This window comes from Pseudopipra pipra, chromosome 4, assembly GCF_036250125.1.
Source record: "Pseudopipra pipra isolate bDixPip1 chromosome 4, bDixPip1.hap1, whole genome shotgun sequence".
NCBI classification, from domain to species: Eukaryota; Metazoa; Chordata; class Aves; order Passeriformes; family Pipridae; genus Pseudopipra; species Pseudopipra pipra.
In genome coordinates this window covers 58,114,595-58,133,811 of record NC_087552.1, presented here as the reverse complement: position 1 = coordinate 58,133,811, position 19,217 = coordinate 58,114,595, and the positions used below count along the sequence as shown (strand labels likewise).

Below are 19,217 nucleotides of genomic sequence, written 5' to 3'. Positions count from 1 at the left end.
TGTAAGTCATGAATCTTACTAGAGTGATTTTTAGCAATTTAAGGACTGAAGGATCATGAATGTCAGGACTTCAGCAATATCCTTGGCTTTTAATAAATGGCATATGCTATTAGAATTTAGGATCTTTTTGCTTGCAAGCTTAATCACTATCCAAGAACGTAGAACACACAATGATAGTTTTCAAACCAGTGTTGCAAAATTAAGGATTCAAACCAAATTGAGCATGGATATTATTAGACTGTATTTATCATTAAAGGCAAACATGTACTGATTTTCTCTACTACATCAGTCAGAAATAATTTTATTTTCCTCTTGAATGTCTGTGTATGTGTACTAGGTCTGGCTGAGGCACAGCTTATTTTCTCCACAGCAGCCCCCATAGCTCTGTGCTGTGTATTAGTATCTTGAAAGGTGTTGGTAACACCTGCAAAGGTGAGGAGGAACTTTGTGGGCACCTGGCATCTAGCCAAGGTCAATCCACCACAGTGGGCTAACAAGGCACTGGGACTGCTGCTTCTCATACAGGCCCATAGAAGGAAGAGTTCATTTTTATTACACTATAACATGCAAGTAGTAGGTGATTCAACTACCCAAGTATCTATTGCTAAACTAGTGTGTCAGAACACAAGCTGTCTAGCAAGTCCATGAATGCATTCATGAGACAATTTTCTACATAGAAAAATATGAAAATAATGGGAAGGATGCACTTTCTGAAAATGCTTCAACCAATAGAGAACTGAGATAAGCATTAGCATGGAATGATAGTGTTTAAAATGCTTGGGATTGGATAGCACAAATAAAATCTACAGATTTCAAAAAAGATATGGTGATATCTTGTGACTGGTCTCAGAGAATGAAGCTCAAGGAGAACCAGCAGATGCTTCAGACATAATATTACAGCACTAGCACAGAGGAAAGCTGGCAAGGGCACTATGACACAAGTTTGATGGCAACAAAAATTTGAACATGAGATTTCAAATCAAATATACAGCAGGAGAATTTATTTAGAAAGTAAATGTAGGTATAAACGTGGAGCACAAATTTAGGGTCCAAAGTGAGAAAAAGGAACAAACTGAAATGCACATAATAAGGAACATATACTACTCCCAAGTAACAAGCAATAGGACAAGACGACATGGCCTCAATTGCACCAGGGGAAGTTTAGATTGGATATCAGGAAAAATTTCTTCACTAAAAGGGCTGTCAAGCACTGGAACAGGCTGCACGGGGAAGTGGTGGAGTGACTATCCCTGGAGGTATTTAAAAGCTATATAGATGTGGCACTTAGGGATATGGTTCAGTGGTGCACTTAGCACTGCTGGGTTAGTGGATTGACTCGGTGATGTTAGAGGTCTTCTCCAACCTAAATGATTCTATGATTCTTTGTGGTGTAAGAAGATAGAATTCATTAAAAACATGAGTATTCAAGAGCAAGTCAGGGAAAGAAAACTGTCTCCCACTGAGTGTAATAGAAAAGCTACTTGTTGGAGATACCAAGGAGACTGAACACAGTTTTTCAGCTTCTTAGGTGTTCTTCTACTTATTTCCAGGGATAAAGGTATTCACAGAATGTAGATAAGATGAGTATTTTCAAGGAAATGTCAATAGCTTATTATTGTTATTAGTGTTATACTTCCACAAAAGTTTGTCCTCAATCCAATAACAGTCAACATTTCTATTACTAGTGACTAGAAGTCTAGAAAAATTATTATTATATTCATATGCCACCAAGTGGGGAAGGACTTCCAGCATACTGATATCTTGTTTAGAATCCAAAAGAGATTAGACTTGACTTAAATAGATTAGAAAAGTTCTAAAATAAATCGTTTTAATAAATTAAATGTTCTAGATAAATGAGAAACTTTCTATGAAACCAGGTTTCATAAAATTAGCATGTTGGAGTTGCCAGCATTATAAGTTCTCATGAACACATTAGACTAATAGCTGCCCAAAATAACAGACAGGTAACACTGATCCTCCCATCCAGTGGCAAAAAAGGCTCATAAACTCTTTTTAATGTATGTAATTTGTTTTAGTTTCAATCATGAGTTTATGAATGCATGAATGGAATAAAGATGCTGAGTTCCTCTTCTTGGTGCCAGCAGAATCCTTGCAGGCTTTATAGAGTTCTGCTAAACATAATAAACATCTTTAACTTTTCCAACATCGGTCCTTCAGGCACAAATGGTTCATTAGTATACTAGCATTTACCTTCATCAGATATCTATGGAGCCTGCCTCAGTCTCACAGCAGGGCCCTTGCATTTCTTCTACCCTGCCAGGATTTCAATCTGTTAGAGGCTAACAAAACTGATTTATTTTTATTCTGAGTTTCAGGCTTCTATCTTACTGGCTTCTCTAGCTTACTGTTCCAATTTATAGATTAATTTTCTGCTTCTAAACACACAAGCAAGAGTATGGTAGACACATCGGACTAAAATTTACAGGTACATGTGATGTCAAACATTGGCTTTGATTTGTCCACAACAGATGGATTTACTAGTTTCATTTGCACAGACAAGATTTACAACAGTACCTCGCCCTGTCCATAATTTCTATATTCCTACTTTTGTAAGTTTGATTTAGTGTTACAGCTGAATTTCTTCTTGCCTTTCTTTTTTAAATACATCAACTCTTTGACTACACACTGAAGTCAAATATTCCCAATATGTATTATGTATGTTGTCTCACATACATAATATAATACTTTTCTGGTATACAAACCCCAAATTTTGCATTCTCTTAGTCTTACAGGATTTGGTCTTATCCAATTTACACCTGCCCTTCAAGGATTTGTATTTCTTTTATTTCCCAATACAGACTTGATGTTATCTCTAATTTGATCTTGGATGATGTTGGATCTTTTCTCAACAGCTGCAGAATACATCTACAGTCGTTACAGTTCAGAGCTATCTCTTATAGATAAGACATTGAATTCTTTAGCTCTGTGATTTGACTGGACTCAGAAGTGTTTCAATAACTACTAATATTAAGCTCTAGTGTGATTTCTTGAAACAAAAAGCATTCCTTAGAGAGAAAATCCCTTTTATGTGTATAAAACCAGAATGAAGTGGTTTTCAGATATTTGGTGCAGCTGTGGGAATTACAGAAGCAAAAATGGAGACAATGAATCATCTGGCTGTAATCCATGATGTAACCAGTTTCAGACAAACATTTTAAACCCGCTCTTTTTCTATTTATTTCTGGTTTTCTTCCAAACAATACAGTTTGTCCCAGACTTACAGATCTTGTTTTAAAGGGTTCCCTATCAGAGACCTGCACCTGTACTGGGAAGTCACCGTGCAATGAAATTTTGTGGGAGTATTACTGCTCTGGTTTGGCAGGTGTTACAGCAGGAACAAAAGTTATATGGAACTAATTGTAGCAAGAAGAAATGAGATAAATGAAGGAAAGGAAGGGAAGCAAAAAAAAGCAAAAAAGGAAGGGAGGGAAGGATGGGAAAGAAGGGAAGGAAGGAAAAGGAGGAAAAGGGGAGGAAGGAAGGAAGGGAAATAGAAAGACATGATCCTCTGACAGTATAGGGTTGCTGTTATGAAATATCCTGCCAATGACACTGCCATTTAGATTTCTCAAGATACTTGTTAATATATCATACCATGACATCTTAAAAGACATCATTATAGTTTATCACATTGTGATTTGTAGAAAAATAGTATGTGACAACCATTAAAATGGAGACCATCATGACCTTAGTGTCAATGGGAAAATCACACACCTTTCATGTGTATATTCTCTGGCATAAACAAAATTTAAGGACAGAATTAAATAGGGAAATATAAATGGTTAAGTGGTTCTAATACATAAACCTGCATTCAGATTTGAATTTTTTAATAACACCCTTCTTTCTTAGAAGACACTTTCACCTGTGGGTGTGTGTTTGTGTGTTCTAAAACATCTGGGATAGACAGCAAAATGGATCACTGAAGTCTGGGTTAAACCAGAGCTATTGGATCACTCAACTTGTGCCATTCCCCTGTCGAGATATTTACTCATCTATTTGTCAGATTACATCCCTTTCTGTATTAAAGTCACTTGGAAATTCTCCTTAGTCTTATTTCATATTCATTGTCTTGCAACACCAAGGTTTTCTAAGGGTTATTTGACAAATAACTGGCTTTAGTACTGCCTTCTTCCAGCTTTTCCTCCTTCAGAAGGCTCCTGTGTATGGAACCAGCTATAACATGTGCTGATGCTCCCGAAGAGGTGCCCCCCTAACATGCATCCGCTGGATGCATTTGGGAATAAATTAATTATTAATTTATCATTTTATTTTTATAATAGTCTATAAAAATTAAGCATTCTGTGGGCTTCTGACACCTGCAGTTTCACTGCGTCCTGCTCTGAGTTCTATGGAGGGAAACACGAAATTTTGTTCATAAACTGCATGTCACAAGGCTGAGACAGACACTTTAATGAGCATTGACTGCCTTTATTTTGTGTTTTCAGGACCACTAAACTGGCTTTAGTACCAACTCTTAGGGAATAATTTGTTACACCTAAGTTTTGTCCTAGGAGTAGATTCACTGCCTTTGTTTGACAAGTTTCATAATCTTTAAAAAATGTTTGTCTTAAGGAGCCCGAGTAGGACCAAAAAAGTACAAGTGTCTGATTGAGATATGCTCTTGAGCCAGCCAATAAAACTGCCATGGAAACCTATGGACTATTTTACTGGTCAGCTAAAACAAGGCTTTTATTTTTGAGAAGTATGTGTGTACCTGTTTTGATACAAGTTTCTCTGGTGCAAGCAAAGTTATCCCCTCTTTTTTTACCTTTCACCTTTTTAGATAGTGATGTTAGTGTTTCTATAAGAAGATGCCAAAGAAGATGTTGCAAGAAGACAGAATGAAAAGCATGAGTTCAGACGCTGACGGATGTGGGTAAAGCCTGTGGTGACAGATAAACAAATGAGGAGTTCCAGGAAGGAACAGAATGAAAGAGCTTTTTGAAAAACAAGCAAAGGGTGTGTGCATTCTGCGCGTGATTTGCAGTTCCTTACTTCATTCTATTCATTTCTATACTTTCTGTTTCTTCTATGGAAAAGTACTCTGAATCCATTCCCTCTGACAATGACCTTTATAAAAACTTTCATGCAAAATTATGCTTTATTATTGTTAAATTCCATTAGATACTTTTCAATTACTTCCCAATCATTAACTATCTGAATCCAAACAATCTACATGGTAAAATGTAAATGGGGATTTTTTCAGCCCGCAGACTGCTTCTAAGGGGCCCAGAAAACTAAATAAAAAAAGAAATGCTTGCTGCCAAAGGGTTCACACTTGTCATACAGCATCCTGCACTTGAAAATATGTAGAATAATATATAACAAACAAAAAAAAATTAATAAGCTGAATAAAAAAATAAAATTATTGATGAAAATGATACCACAAGAAGCAATAGTCTTTTTACATTATATGGGGCATATCCTTTATACTTATTATTTCAGGGGTTTTTTTTAAGTGCCAGTAGCTGTACTTGGCATTGTACAATATTCATACAGCCTCTAGAGAAAAGAACATGCATTGACAAGGAGACAGTGGCAAAATAGACACTGTGCCTTGAGAAGCACAAAGGAAGTTATAAGTAGGAGGGCTGACTTTTTTCCTCTTCTTTTATCTTTTCTGGACATCATCAAAAATGAGGCCTTCATTTTGAAGATTTACAATAGGGCATTTTAGAAAAGATCGCTTCACAGCTGTGACACCGTGCAAGCGAGTCACCAAGTTATGGGTCTAGCAAAAAACCTGTGGCTGGATTTACATTGCTCAGCATTCGCACTGCTAATTGTCATCTCCACAAACACACAGCTGCAGTGCACGGCTGCCTCCACTAGAGGGGCCAGTTGTTCCTGCGTGATGAATCCATATCCAGAGCCCCGGTGAGTGGATCGTCTCCTAACACTGCCGGGGTAGGTTCTTCTTTTTTCCTGTCTCTAGCAAACAAATAAGCAAGCAAATTATTTACCTTTGTAACAAATGAACAAACAACTACTGGACTTCCGTGCACTACTTGTTTTACAAAGCCCTAGGAAGGTTCCAAGTCTGATGGCTTATGCTGCCATTTGGCAGTGGTAACTACACCTTGACCTCAGGTTATGCTCTAAGCTTAGAGTCTCCTCCACCTTTGGAGCTGAATTACTTATTTTGGGGTATATTGCAAGATCTGCTGAAAGAACTGTGATATTAAAGGCAGGATTTGGAGGATGCCACTTAAAATGGCTTTACCTGGTTCTAGAAGTATCCCTGCGAAAACCAAGGCGGTACCAGTGAGTGCAGCCTGGCTGAACATCTGCATGTGCAATAGCTACCCAGGATACCACAGTCAGAAAACACTTGTGATCACTTTTAACTTACAGGATTTTAAGTGGTGCTATTTGCCTTGAGAAAGCTGTCAAACAACCCTTAGTTTATAATTATAGCTTTGCTTTGAGAAGCAGTCAGTTGTAAAGCAGCCTCGTAGACAGAGACATGCTAGGACTGTATTTGGGAAAGATCTGGGATATGGCCCAGACTTCCTCTATTTGTTCCCTGTGCTTTTCCCAATCTGTTCTTAACTGGGCACCTGCTGCAGCAAATGAGAAAGCATCGGGGGAAGAGGAAATGGAAACATTGCAGTACAAAGTATGGTTAATAATATTTATTAATGCATGCAGAGAACTATTAAATTAAAAAAATTAATGGAGGTCAAAAGCCAGCTTCTAATTCTCTTCAGGCAAAAGAAAGAATTTATTAAAAAGCAGAAGAGGTATCCACAGAGAAACTTTCCCCATTCACTTAATGCACATGAAATATAGACATCATCTTGACATGCAGTTGCTGAAAGAGAGAAAAAGAAACTGAAATTAACAATCAGACAGTTAACAGTAGCCATATTATGGGAGGGGGAACAAAATCTCAGCACACTGTGTTCCTAAGAAATCTTTTTACAGAACCAGCTTTTCATCATACCATATCTTCAGTACAGATAATCTTGGCAGGGCATTATTTTGCACACTGCAGCTAGCTGAAAATCTGAAGACAGGATATCCAGCTCTTCTGACTGTATGGATCTGACACAAAAAATTGGAACATAGAGGAGAAGAGTCAGAAGCATGCATCAAACATGCCTTTTGTTACTGGAGGCATTGTTTTCTGCTGACAAAAATATTTGTTTAAATTTTCACATCAAGACAAGATCCAGGTGTAGTTGATCAAATAACCTAAAGCTGCCTGATAACTAAAATAAATTCCCAGAAAGCACCTCAAGTATTTTTTAATTTTCTGTGTGCTGGAAACATGATTCTCAGTATGGTTCAGCTGCTCAACCTGTGAGAGGACAGAAAAGGGAAGATGATTGAACCAGTTGCTACATTTTACAGAGAGAGTTTGCAGGGGAAAAAACAATAAATATGTTTTAAAAATGTCACTGTTCTACTGCCACTGAAGCCAATTACAAACCTCCATAGTTTTTTCACAGAGATACACATAAAGGCTGGGCACTGCTTGGATCTTGCATAAGCTTTTGAAATAAGAGATTTGTAGAGGCTTTGGACAGGCCCCTCTGCACAGAGGTGAATTTCAGGCAATAAATCAGAACAGTTGTCTCAAACAGAGGATTTTAAATTTTTTTTTTTTTACACGTAGCCTTCCTGGATTAAATTCTTTGTTCTTCACCAGTCTTGTTAAAATCTGACATTATTTCCCCTGGTATTAACCCCCAATTTATCATTTACTCAAGACTGCACAAGGTTTCATCCTGGGAATAGGCTTTTTTGCTTTATCCATTTCCTTAAAAACATAATTATCGTTTTGTAGGAGTTTGCTGTGATCAGAGGTGTTCCTGCCTTCATGAACACACAGGAAGATGAGGATCTTACATTCTAATTATAATTACAAACAATTAAATGTGAGACCTGAGACTAGGAGCAGACCTTTAAGAGGCAAGAAACAACTGCCAAGAAATAGAAAGAATTGCAAGGAGCGCTCCAAGTTCAGTCATGTATAAAATTTACAACATGACTGAAGGGCAAGTCTATCATTTTCACTTTCTTCTTTGGCTTGTATTATTTAAAAAGTTATGTTTTAAATCCAAAAGGATAAGGTCTGCATTCATTGCCTTACAACATCCTTAGTAGGACCTTTTGTCTTGAGCTCAGCACTGTGCTAGCACAGGTACACAGCTCCTGCTCTGGAGCTGGCTTCTGCCTTGGCGCTTTAGAGTGCAGAAGGAATATTCCACTACGTAGGCATCTCATGTAGGTATATGAATTTCTCCCCATCTTTTCAGTCTCTGAATAACCTCACCCAAAAACACTGAACTGAAGGCTATTATCTAGCTAATCAGCAAACAAAAGTTTTTCCACAAAAATTATCTGAAGAGGTATTCATAACAGGCTCCCTGCAAATATTCTAATCCAATCTGTTGTGTAAATATTACAGCTGGGGCTGAGAGAGAACGCATGTGCACTGTAAGCAACGATAAAGCCGGAGTGCCAGACTGGATGTGTATGGCTGTACACACAATGGAAGCCTTGGACAAGGCCAATGGGAAACTGCTGGTGTCACCAGTGATTTCACGGGTGTTTTAGGGCACAAGGAAGTGATCTGAAATCATGCCTCTATGGCATTTGTTAGAAAAACGGTAACTCTTGGGGTTTTTCTGCTTCTGCAGCATTGCGCATCACAAAATCTCTAGATTATACATAATTTTTATATATCGAGTGCTATTTCACAAATGAGGCATTTTTGCATTCCCATGGTTTATCAGTATCTGAAAGTGTAACATCAGATTAACCACCCCAGCCAAGCTGGTTTTATTTTATGTCTCTTTTCCAACCTCTGATAATGGCATGTGTCAGACAGTGAGATTAATACCATATATCCAAACAATACAATTCATTAGTATTTTGTGAATATTTTGCTTGGCTTTTGTGTGTTTTCACTAAGCAATGGCAAACTCCTACAACCTGCTTTCCAGATAGACCCTCTGGCAAGGAAAAAATGGCCCAGGAACAAGAAGTCAGGCAGCAAAAAACTATAGTAGAGGAATGTACTATGTAAAGGCACCACTTTTGTCCTGTGTCCCACTTAAGACATACTCTTCCTTGCTGCAGTCCAGAGACAGGATGTTTCTGCTCCAAGACGCAAAATATTAAGTGTATCTGACTTTTTGCATATGGCATTGAGAGCAAGAGGGATACTTGTGTTTTACTGCCAGTGATACAAAAAAATACACAGAGAAAGGAGAGACCAAATGGGTCACCCCAGGGCCTGATGGTGCTGTTGACTTCAGGAGTCACAGTTATTTAAGAGGCCCCTGTACACAAGAGCTAGTGCTAAAATCAGAATGCACATTCGAGCTTTGGAACCTATGAGAATATGAAACCTGAGTTTCATTTCTGAGAGATGCAAGGATTGTCCCTGGTTTGGACAATGTACAGAGAGGAGAAAGACAGAGTAAAACATAGTTCCAAACTAATTATATCTGCATGTGCATTGATTTTGCATGTGTATGAATGTGTGTGCAAGCTTTCACGTTAAATTGCAGACTATGAAACCATCTCATTTCATTACACTGGGACATTATTTTAAAACACTGTCTTGCTCTGGTTTTGAATTGTATAACTCTATCATCCAAATAAAGCAAGGAATTCATTAAAGAAAGCATAAATGTAAGGAGGAAACATATTTAGTCATCTAACCCAAGATCTCAGAATACAGTACTGGTGACGGTGTTAGTCTTACTCATTCTTTCCCTCCTACTTGGGTGTGTGTTTTCCATTACTCCAAAGGAGGAGACATGTGGGATGCTGTGTCTGCCCTCAGAGCTGTTACCACAGTTCCTTGCCTTCTGCATCAGCTTTGCACCCTCTCAGCTGGGGGGTTTGTTTCTTTGACAGGCCCCCAGCAAGATCGCAGAACTGCTTAGTATGGGAACAGCCCTATAGATCAGTGCTGCACCTAAACAGGGGATGGATTACTCTGGTGCAAAGCAGCTTGTGATAAAACGTTGGATCCATTTCAAATGTTTTAATGTACAAATGTATTGACAAGTCACAAAAACAAAACCAACCAAAACTATAGTTTGGGATATTTGCTTTATATTTCAGTTTTACCAAATATTAAAATACTGTAGCCTAGCTGCAGAGTGGAAGGTTTTGTTGCTGTTTGCTTTGGATTGTTTTTTTATGTAGACTTTCTTATATCTTTGTCTTTTCTCCCCATGCTAAGCCTGCATTCTCAATAAGAAAAATGTAAATCACATAATTTTAAAAATACTTTTCATCATAATGTTGTCGTGGTTTAATCCCAGCTGGCAACTAAGCCCCACACAGCATCTCACTTACTCCCCCTGGTGGGATGGGGGACAGAATCAAAAGAGTAAAAGCAGCCCTTGGTCATGGGAGAGGTCACATTAACAGCCTTCCTCAAGGTTTTAAACACCTCTAACAAACCTAGGCACACCCCAATCTGTCCCTGGTGACCTTTTTTTTTCCAGTCTGTCTAATCCTGCCAGACTGGGAAGAGTTTCCCATTCAGAGTAAAAAGTCCTTACATTTTAACTTTTAATTCTTTACATCCCCAATAGTTTCTCATTTTATGTTGTCTATAAAGTTTTGTAATCTTATGTTCTATAAAATCATGTTTATCATCTAATGATTATCTGATGGAGTGTGTCCAAAGAAGGGCAAGGAAGCTGGTGAAGGATCTGGAGCAAAAGCCTTATGAGAAGGTTGTAGACAGGTGGAGGTCAGTCTGTTCTCCCAGGTAACAAGCAGTAAGACAAGCTGAATTGGTCTCAAGTTACACCAGGGGAGGTTTAGATTGGATATTAGGAAAATTTTTGACACCGAAAGGGCTATCGAGCGTTGGAACAGGCTGCCCAGGGAAGTGGTGGAGTCACTGTCCATGGAAGTATTTAAAAGATGTGTTGATGGAGCGCTTAGGGGCATGGTTTAGTGGTTGACTTGGCAGTGCTGGGTTAACGGTTAGACTCGATGATCTTAAAGCTCATCTCCAACCTACATGATTCTGCGAGTGTATGATTATAATATGTACAAAGAATTCCAGCATTTTTTTAATTATTTCCAAGTTAAGTATTCTTCCCTGGCTTTCTTTGGTATAGACATTTATGTAAGCTGCCCTCACTTTTTGACTTTATGTACTTGTTCATAATTAACCCACTCTCTCTGAACCAACTACCCATACACATGCGCGCAAACATACATCCTTACCTTCAATCATTTCTTCGTGTCTTCAGTTCCTAGATAGTTTGTTTTACTTGGTTTTTTCCCCATCAGGTAGTGGTAAATGAATGTTATTAATGTCAGGTCAGATATCTTCTTCTCTCTAAATTGGATTGCCTATGACAATAGGCTCATGGAAATTTCATCTATTTAATTTCTTTTTCATGGTAGAGTCCTTTATTGCATTAGTACCTCTCCATATACAGGGAATGAGTTACAGGTTAATTAGATACTTTTGTTGTGACAGTTTAGTTGTCTACATCTGGATTTTGGCATTGCCTAATGAGTTGTACGAATTTCCTTCTTTTGTTGTAGATTACACTTCTACATTTTTCATGTATGTCAATTTGCTTTTTATGAACTTGGCAGATAGGCAGCACCAGAGAAGGGAAATAAAGTGATTTTGTGATATTCTTTACACACCTTTGCAAAAATGGCTGCCTACCATTAATTGCCAGCTCTGCAACCTACTACTTACGTAAATGGCCTAATTTTAAAATAGTAATTATTATTGTTGGATATCTAACATCTCCCACTAAGTGAAATGAACTTGAATTCTCAGATCAAACAGAATTACATAAAAACTCCAAGGTAAATGCTAGAATATATAACTGAATCTAAGCAGAAACCTCAGATATACCTATAAATTAGCATCACCATATTGATGTTATTTTTACTTCATGTAAAATCCTACTTAGTGAATAGGTATAAATACTTACACCTCCAACACTGGTGTGTTAATGTAAACTATTTCTAAATAATAGTCACCAAAATATCCATGTCCATCGTAAGTGAATTTTAAGATGATATAGCTGCAACCTTTGTCTGTATCCTTTTGCAATGATTTGTAATTGCACTTGGCGCATTAAGATTTGTTAAACGAAGTTGAATTTTTTCCATTTATAAGCAATAACAAAAGTGTTTCAGGTTTCTTCATTTTTATTTATTAAGACTGTCTTTCATGGTAATTTTTCAGTTATATTCTCAATTCTGCTTCAGATTTGAAAAAATACTCCTAATCAGGAACACAACTTGCCTGATGCACCACAGCAAAAGAGGCAGACACATCAATATGAGTATACAAGTGATGGTGAAAAATAAACTGTAGTATGTTTTCCCTGTATACCTGTTTGATGAAACATTTGTTGAATTATGTTTATCTAGCCTGTTGGATTTGTTTGTTTTTTTTTTCACAGAAAATGGCTAAAATATCAGCAGGAAAAATAAGAACAGGGATTTTAATAAATTGCATTGTTCAAATGTAATCTTACAGGCAAAGTCCTCTAAGGTATTTAATAAAGTAGGCCAGAGAACTCTCCTTTGTGGATAAAACTCTGTTGCAAGTTCCAAGTTGTTGGTGAGATAGATCTATTACATTATTAGCTCTGGGGTAAGGTTTCCCAGTGCTGCTAAAATATGCTCAATTTAAATTCTATATTATATCACCGGGTCTGAATAATTTTATATCTATATTTTACTTTTAAATGCTTAGCTGACTCATGTATTCTAAAGTATTATAAATATCTTTTAAAAAAAAAGGAATATAAATCTTTATGTTACCTTTGTTTTTTATTACATTTAACTAGAATAAAAGTAGGATCAAGGCCAAGGTTAAAACCGGAGGTTGCACTATATTTACATTTTGTTCAATACCAGCACTTAAGAACAGCGGCCAAGCATTTAAAAATAGGTTGAAGGGGATGAAGAGATTTAGAGGGGAATGCCTGGCTGTCTCAGACACTACCAGGTGAGTCATGGTTCTGCTGCTGTGATGAGCTCTGGGCAGGGAAATTGGTACGATTTAGCTCAGGGAAGGGAGACAGCAAAATACAGAGGCAGAGCAAGGCTGTATTTCGATTATGTGAAGAAATCCTCCCCACTCTGAGCTGCATCTACAGAGCCTCCCAGGACCTCTGCAGATCAATAAAGGACAGTGACACCACTGTGCAGGTTTCTGTGGCAGCACTAGCATTGTCAAGGGCAGAACTGGTCAGTAGCTCAGACACTGCCTCCAAGTCATCCATCTGCACCTTTTCTGAGAGGTCCCAGAGGGTAGGAACGAGGCAAACTGTTCTGTATGACCATGTTCCCATACTCTTGCAGACCACTGGACTGTAGCACGCACTCTAGGAAACCATGCAGTGAGCAATTTATGTTACTTGTGCCCAGAAAGGCAACAGGGAAAGGCACATATTGTGCCAAAGAGCCCTGAAACAAAGGCAATCTCATAAATTCATAGGAAATCTTAAAAAGTGAAATATTTTTCTTTGCTTTTCAATACAGATGGATTTGATGTTGATGGAAGTGGCACTGGTTCTGACAGAGGAAACTATCTTCCTTCAATACTTTCAATGTGAATTATTACCACAGAGACTATTTTCTTCAGGTAGAACTCCAATCCTTCAGAGTAAACTAAGCAAACCATGGTACAGCTGGTAAGAAAAGGCTACATATATCCTGGCTAAACATGAACTCAGGTAAGAATACTGCTTTCTTAGCCGAGATAATTCTCACTCTCAAAGAATACATTTCATCCCTTTTTCTGTACTAAATTATTCCAGATTACTGCCAAAAGATGGCTATACTTCTGATGAAAACAAACAAACAATCAGAAGGCTAATAGCTAAAATACATGTTTGGACTGGGTTAGGTAAAGTGGCTTCTGAAAGGAAATCCTAACCAAACCCAAAACCAACCCCCCAAGGGTTGGGGAGAGCAAGAGAAGCTTGCTCTAAATCCAGCTGCCTACATCCAGGCTCCTGACCCATGATAAACATGAGTTCCTTCAGGATTGACACTAACTTTCAAGTCCAAAATACCCCTGCTTTATAAGTCTATATCAAATGGAATAAAGGGCATCTTATACTTGAGTAAAAAAAATGTAAGTTCTCTCTTGCCTTATATTTCATGTTCTTATCACATAATAATTTTTCACTTCCTGCAGCTGCTAGTGGTTAATTCAAATTTTTTTTCCATCTCTGTCTTTTTTCCTCTTTGTTTGAAGGGGCTCATTCACCACAGGCTATGCCAGTTTTGAGTCAAAGTGTTATTGAAGCCCACAAAGTCACACATTTTGAGCTGGGAGGTGGGTGTGATTATCCAATTACCTTTTGACATTTCCACCATCTCCTTTGGCACCTAAGTACAATAAGTTGGGCATTTCAATATCTGCTCATCCTCAATTTAAACCTGTTTTGAAAATACAAAAGAACCTTAAGTGATCTGTCCACAGCATTGAAATACCAACTTTAGTGGATACTTTGAAAACTCAAAGGCTTTACAAGATGAATAGCAAACTGTGGATGACAGCTCCTGTGGAGCCATTATTGAATTGCAGCAGTGATGACTGCATTGCTTTGGATTTAGATAAAAGACTCCATGCAAGACAAATGGTAGGAGGACATCAAACAGGACTGTGTCCATGCAGTGGCAGAAGCAATCCAATTGAAGAAGCTGTTGATTTCCCCAAAGTAACTTACTATTTCTTCTTGAGTAATTTATATTAAGAAACTAAAGATTGTATATTCATCTTCTATTTACACTCTTCTCTAAAAATACTGCTTCTAGTTGTCAAATATAAGACTTGTTTAAATTATTTTCCAGAAAGGAAATACCAGTATAGGAGCTTGTCAATTATTTTGCCACAATAATTGTGTGTTTTATTTAGCCACAATATCACTGTGTCTAAACGTTATAGACTGAGAGTTACAGTCAATACTGATCAGGTAAAGAGATTAGTCAGCAAATCAATAAAATGCGTACCAGCAGGAAGCACTGTACACTCAAGACAATAATGAATACAAAGGGTTCAGATAAACATCATCAACTTTATTTAAATGAAAGCTGATTCTAGAGCATTTCCACTATGCACAAACCTTTTGGAGTCTTAGTTTTCTACACAAGCATAATGTAGATCTTGAATTCAAGTTTCAAGATGTGCCATAAAGTAGCTTTGCACAAAACCCTAGGATTTGGGGTTTACTGACAGTTATACAGGCTGTACCTTGGAAAGGATACAGAATATTTATTTAACTTCTTGCAGAAATTCTACATTGACATTTGAGTCTTGCCATTCACACTTACTGTGCCTTAGTGGTTTACAACATTCAACAGACCTGGATCACTCAAACCAGCTTGATTCATAGGAATTTGAAGAGGGAGATGCACCCTGTAAGAACACATTGTGCGCTCCACCTGGGAATGGTCATCCAGCCTGCAGGGCTGGACTACAACCTTTCCTGGCAGATCTGACTGAAGTGTGTTTGATGCTGTCAATGGGTCTTTAATGCACACTGGTTCACTCCACAGATTCACTTTTATTTGTCTATCATAACAACTAACAGAGACAAAGACATTCTTTTAGAGCACAACCACAAATGAGGGTAGGCATTTAGTTTACTGTAGCTTCTTAAATGTGTATATTTGCAAAATGTGGGCATTTTAGGAATTAAGTGGAGATTAAATGGAAGAGATTAAGTATATACGTACAAATAGAATGGCATAGACGCACAAAACATTCCTGGTAATTCAGATTTTTTCTATCTGCCCTTTTTGTATCCTGTTTTGAACCACTTCACAACTTGCTATGCTAGCTTTCTATTTTAGATCAGGTCTAGTTGTCATCCTCATATTTTTCTCAGCCTGTCACAGGACATTTTTCTCTATGCCTGTCTTTCTTTTCTCCCTTTCTAATACCTTTTCATTCCCAGGCCCTTCCTATTAAACCTAGAGTAGGCTAAATTAATGTAAACCAAATAACCTTCAAAGAATATGTCCCTCTTTTTCTTATCCTTCTACTTATTCCTCTCACACAAGCTGCATGACAGACAGACCATGGTCAACTGTCATGAGAAATTTTAGCTGGGATGCCACCTTGCCAGGAGGCATGGTCCAAAATCCCTCCTCACCATGATACAGCATTTTCTTGATGAAACTTCTATCTGAATGGCCAGGCATATAATTTCCTAAAACCATACCCAGGTTCAAATGACATTAGAGCAGAAGGAGTCTTTAGCCTGTCATCCTTTTACAATGACAAAAGGACTCCCAAATCCAAAGTGTTTTGGGAAAAAACCCTGAGCAGCAAATTTTTTGCAAAATCAGGAAACAGATCCCCTCCACCCCACCTTCAAATTCTTGACTAATTTAGTGTGTGCATGTGAGTCTCTGAACTCCTTGCAATGATCTTGGTCCCAGGAGGAATTATCTGCATCTGCTCCTTTCCTTTCAGGATACTATGAGCAATACAGCAGAGAATCTGAAAGCTAAGTTTGTTCTGAGCAAATTCATTGAAAAGAACAGGTTTCAATAAGCTAAACTTAAAAATAGCTTCAATAGTGTCTAATCTGTGATTCCTGCTTGGCACTGATAATTAGGACAAAAAAAAAAAAAGGACAAACTAACATGATTGATCTCAGTGAAAACAGTTTTGTTTTGTTCTCTTGAAGCTACCCTCAGAATTCTACTTTGCATGATTACTTGCAGTATTTTTCCATCTTCATTTTTACTTTTCAGAATTGGCAAGTTTGTCTGAGACCCAAATAACTAGTGAGTTCAATTGCCAGCCTAGGGATAAGATTCAAATGAAATTATTCTCACTTACTCTTTTTCACCCACGTCCTGATGGGAGCAAGACTACCTTTCTCATTTACATAGTTTTTACTTTTAATTATCTCCTTCCTCTGGCTGACACAGGAAGCACTTTACCCCTGGTTGGCACCTCCGTGGCACATCCGTTGGTGAGCCAGTTGGAGAATGAAACTACCTCCCTCTCTGAAAACATCGCGGTAGTACATACGGCTTCTTCAACTTCACATGAATTTATGGCTGCTCAGCATCTCAAGAAAGCAGGCCACAACAGCAATCTTTATGCCTTTATGTAGTCAAAAAACCAAAGAACTTCAGGCTCAAAGTGCTTTCTCCCCTGTAGGAAATTATATGTGCAGAACATCATCTGTAGGGAACCTCATGGTTTTCCTCAACATCCATATGTGTACTGCTCCTTGGACATGAGGAACTCTAAGGAGAATAAAAACAGGTACTCTCTGAATCTTTTTTTAAATAATCATTTGGAAAGCAGAAATTTGTTTTATTTCCTACTGCAGAGAAATCCATCTCTTTGCCCTCCCCTTTTTATTGCTCATTTTATTGGCAACATTCCTCTTCCTCCTAAAGTAAATTTCTGATGTGGATTTTGTCTTTTGGATTCATCCTTCCTGCAGATTCTTACCTGATTAAGTTCTTCTGATCCAAGGAACTGAACAGAAGCTCCCTGATGGTGATAGGCTGAAATTTCTCTGCAGTTTTCTCAGGGGGGGAGGGAAGGGAAAAAAAAGAAAGGAAAAAAAAAGAAAAGGGAAAAAATAACCACCAAACCAACACCACCCCTACCACCCCCAACTCAAAAAATAAAATGAAAAGAAAGGAGAAGAAACAAACCACCTCAAAACCAGTGTCAAATACAGATCTCAAAAGCATGTGTTGATTCCACAGTACAAGTCACTTTAAATCCCCTAGTCCCTCGTTTCCACTCCCCAAGAGGAATCAAACCAAACAGAGAACAGCTTACATTGTCAAGACCTGGGAGCTTGTTGTAAGAATAACTAGTTCTTGACATTTGAAATTACTGTGGTTCAAACATTTTTTGATCTTTCTTATTAGCCCTGTGTCTTGAGAAATAAAAATATGATAATCAGAAAGTACATAATTGGGTTCAGGGTATTCTGTGGTCACCCTTGCTGGCTCTGGAGATAAAGGCACTTTGAAAGATTATGCGCGGATATCTGGAATTTATTCTGCACAATTTCTGAAATGACAGATCTTTTTTCTTAATTACACTGGCTATCAGTGTAACACCTGTAGTTAACCATTCTGTCCTGAGGAATCCCTTCTGATACCTCTTATTGTTCCACCAGACACACAGCAGCAAAATGGCACGTGGATGCTGAGACGTTTATTCCTACAAACACGGAGGCTGCTTCAAATCCCCATGATGGCTGTTTTACACCACCATGTTTCCACTGCCTCCAGGCTCGGAGGGGCTGTCTGCGGAACTTGCCACCACACTTCACAAGCATTGTGGAGTGGAAGCTACAATTTCACAAAGTGTTTGGACCAAAATGTTTGTGCAACTTCTAATTAGATGTTTTTGGGAGCAGCACTTCATGGCTGGGCCAGCCCTGTGGATCCCCAGAGTTGCCAGTACCATGGGGTGACACCAATCCCTACTCCATGCTGCCTTAAACCTCTTCCTTAGGACCCTTGCTGCAGCAGAGGATTTTCCACAAGCTGGGTTTATTGAGCTGTATTATACAATATATACAGCCCCACTGCAGCCAAAACAATCTGTCATTTTTAATTCTTCCTGTCACCTCATTAGGTATATAGCTAAAGTGAAAGTAAAAAACCCAAACAACGAAAAAACACCAACAGCAAAACCCAGAACAAAATGTTTCCAGAACTCCTTCTCAGAGTTTAACATAAATATCAAAGCACCAAAAGATTCATTGACCAAACATATGTGACTTGGTGCTATATATAACAAAGTGACATGCAGAATGGTCTCAATAGGCATATAAAGCAATTAAAATAACTGTGCTTCAAAGCATTGTACTATAACATAAAAGGTCATCCCTATAAACATGAAAAATACGACTGTTTTTTTCCTACTTGCAGACACACCAATACCTAGCTAGAGGTTCCATTCTAAAAGATAATTTTTAAAAATCTCTGAAAACATGCCATGTCCCATATCATTCTTCCTCAGACCATGTCTTTTCATCAATGGTTAATATTTTAAATGGACACAATAGGAAATGTTATTAAGGCCAAGTATATGTCAGAAGACAATACAAGTACAAAATATTTACCCCATGCATACATATGATAGTGAAAGAAACCCTGGCTAACATTCTGTGAAAGTGAAAAGCCTATCTTTGTTTTCCTTCTAGAGCTTGCTTATTTTCACATTAACG

General features: G+C 38.0%; 2 long non-coding RNA genes across 2 annotated transcripts in view; one reads left to right on the top strand and one right to left on the bottom strand.

The window, feature by feature from the left end:
• Nucleotides 1–5,874: 5,874 nt before the first annotated feature.
• On the top strand, nucleotides 5,875–14,329 carry LOC135413422 (uncharacterized). The gene is made up of 3 exons (XR_010430225.1): nucleotides 5,875–5,928; nucleotides 13,528–13,721; nucleotides 14,249–14,329. It is a non-coding gene; the product is annotated as an uncharacterized LOC135413422 (long non-coding RNA).
• Nucleotides 6,716–19,217, bottom strand: part of LOC135413421 (uncharacterized) — a 72,070-nt gene continuing 59,568 nt past the window's right edge. The window contains exon 3 of the long non-coding RNA XR_010430224.1: nucleotides 6,716–6,835. This is a non-coding gene — a long non-coding RNA (uncharacterized LOC135413421). The remainder of the gene's footprint in view (nucleotides 6,836–19,217) is intronic.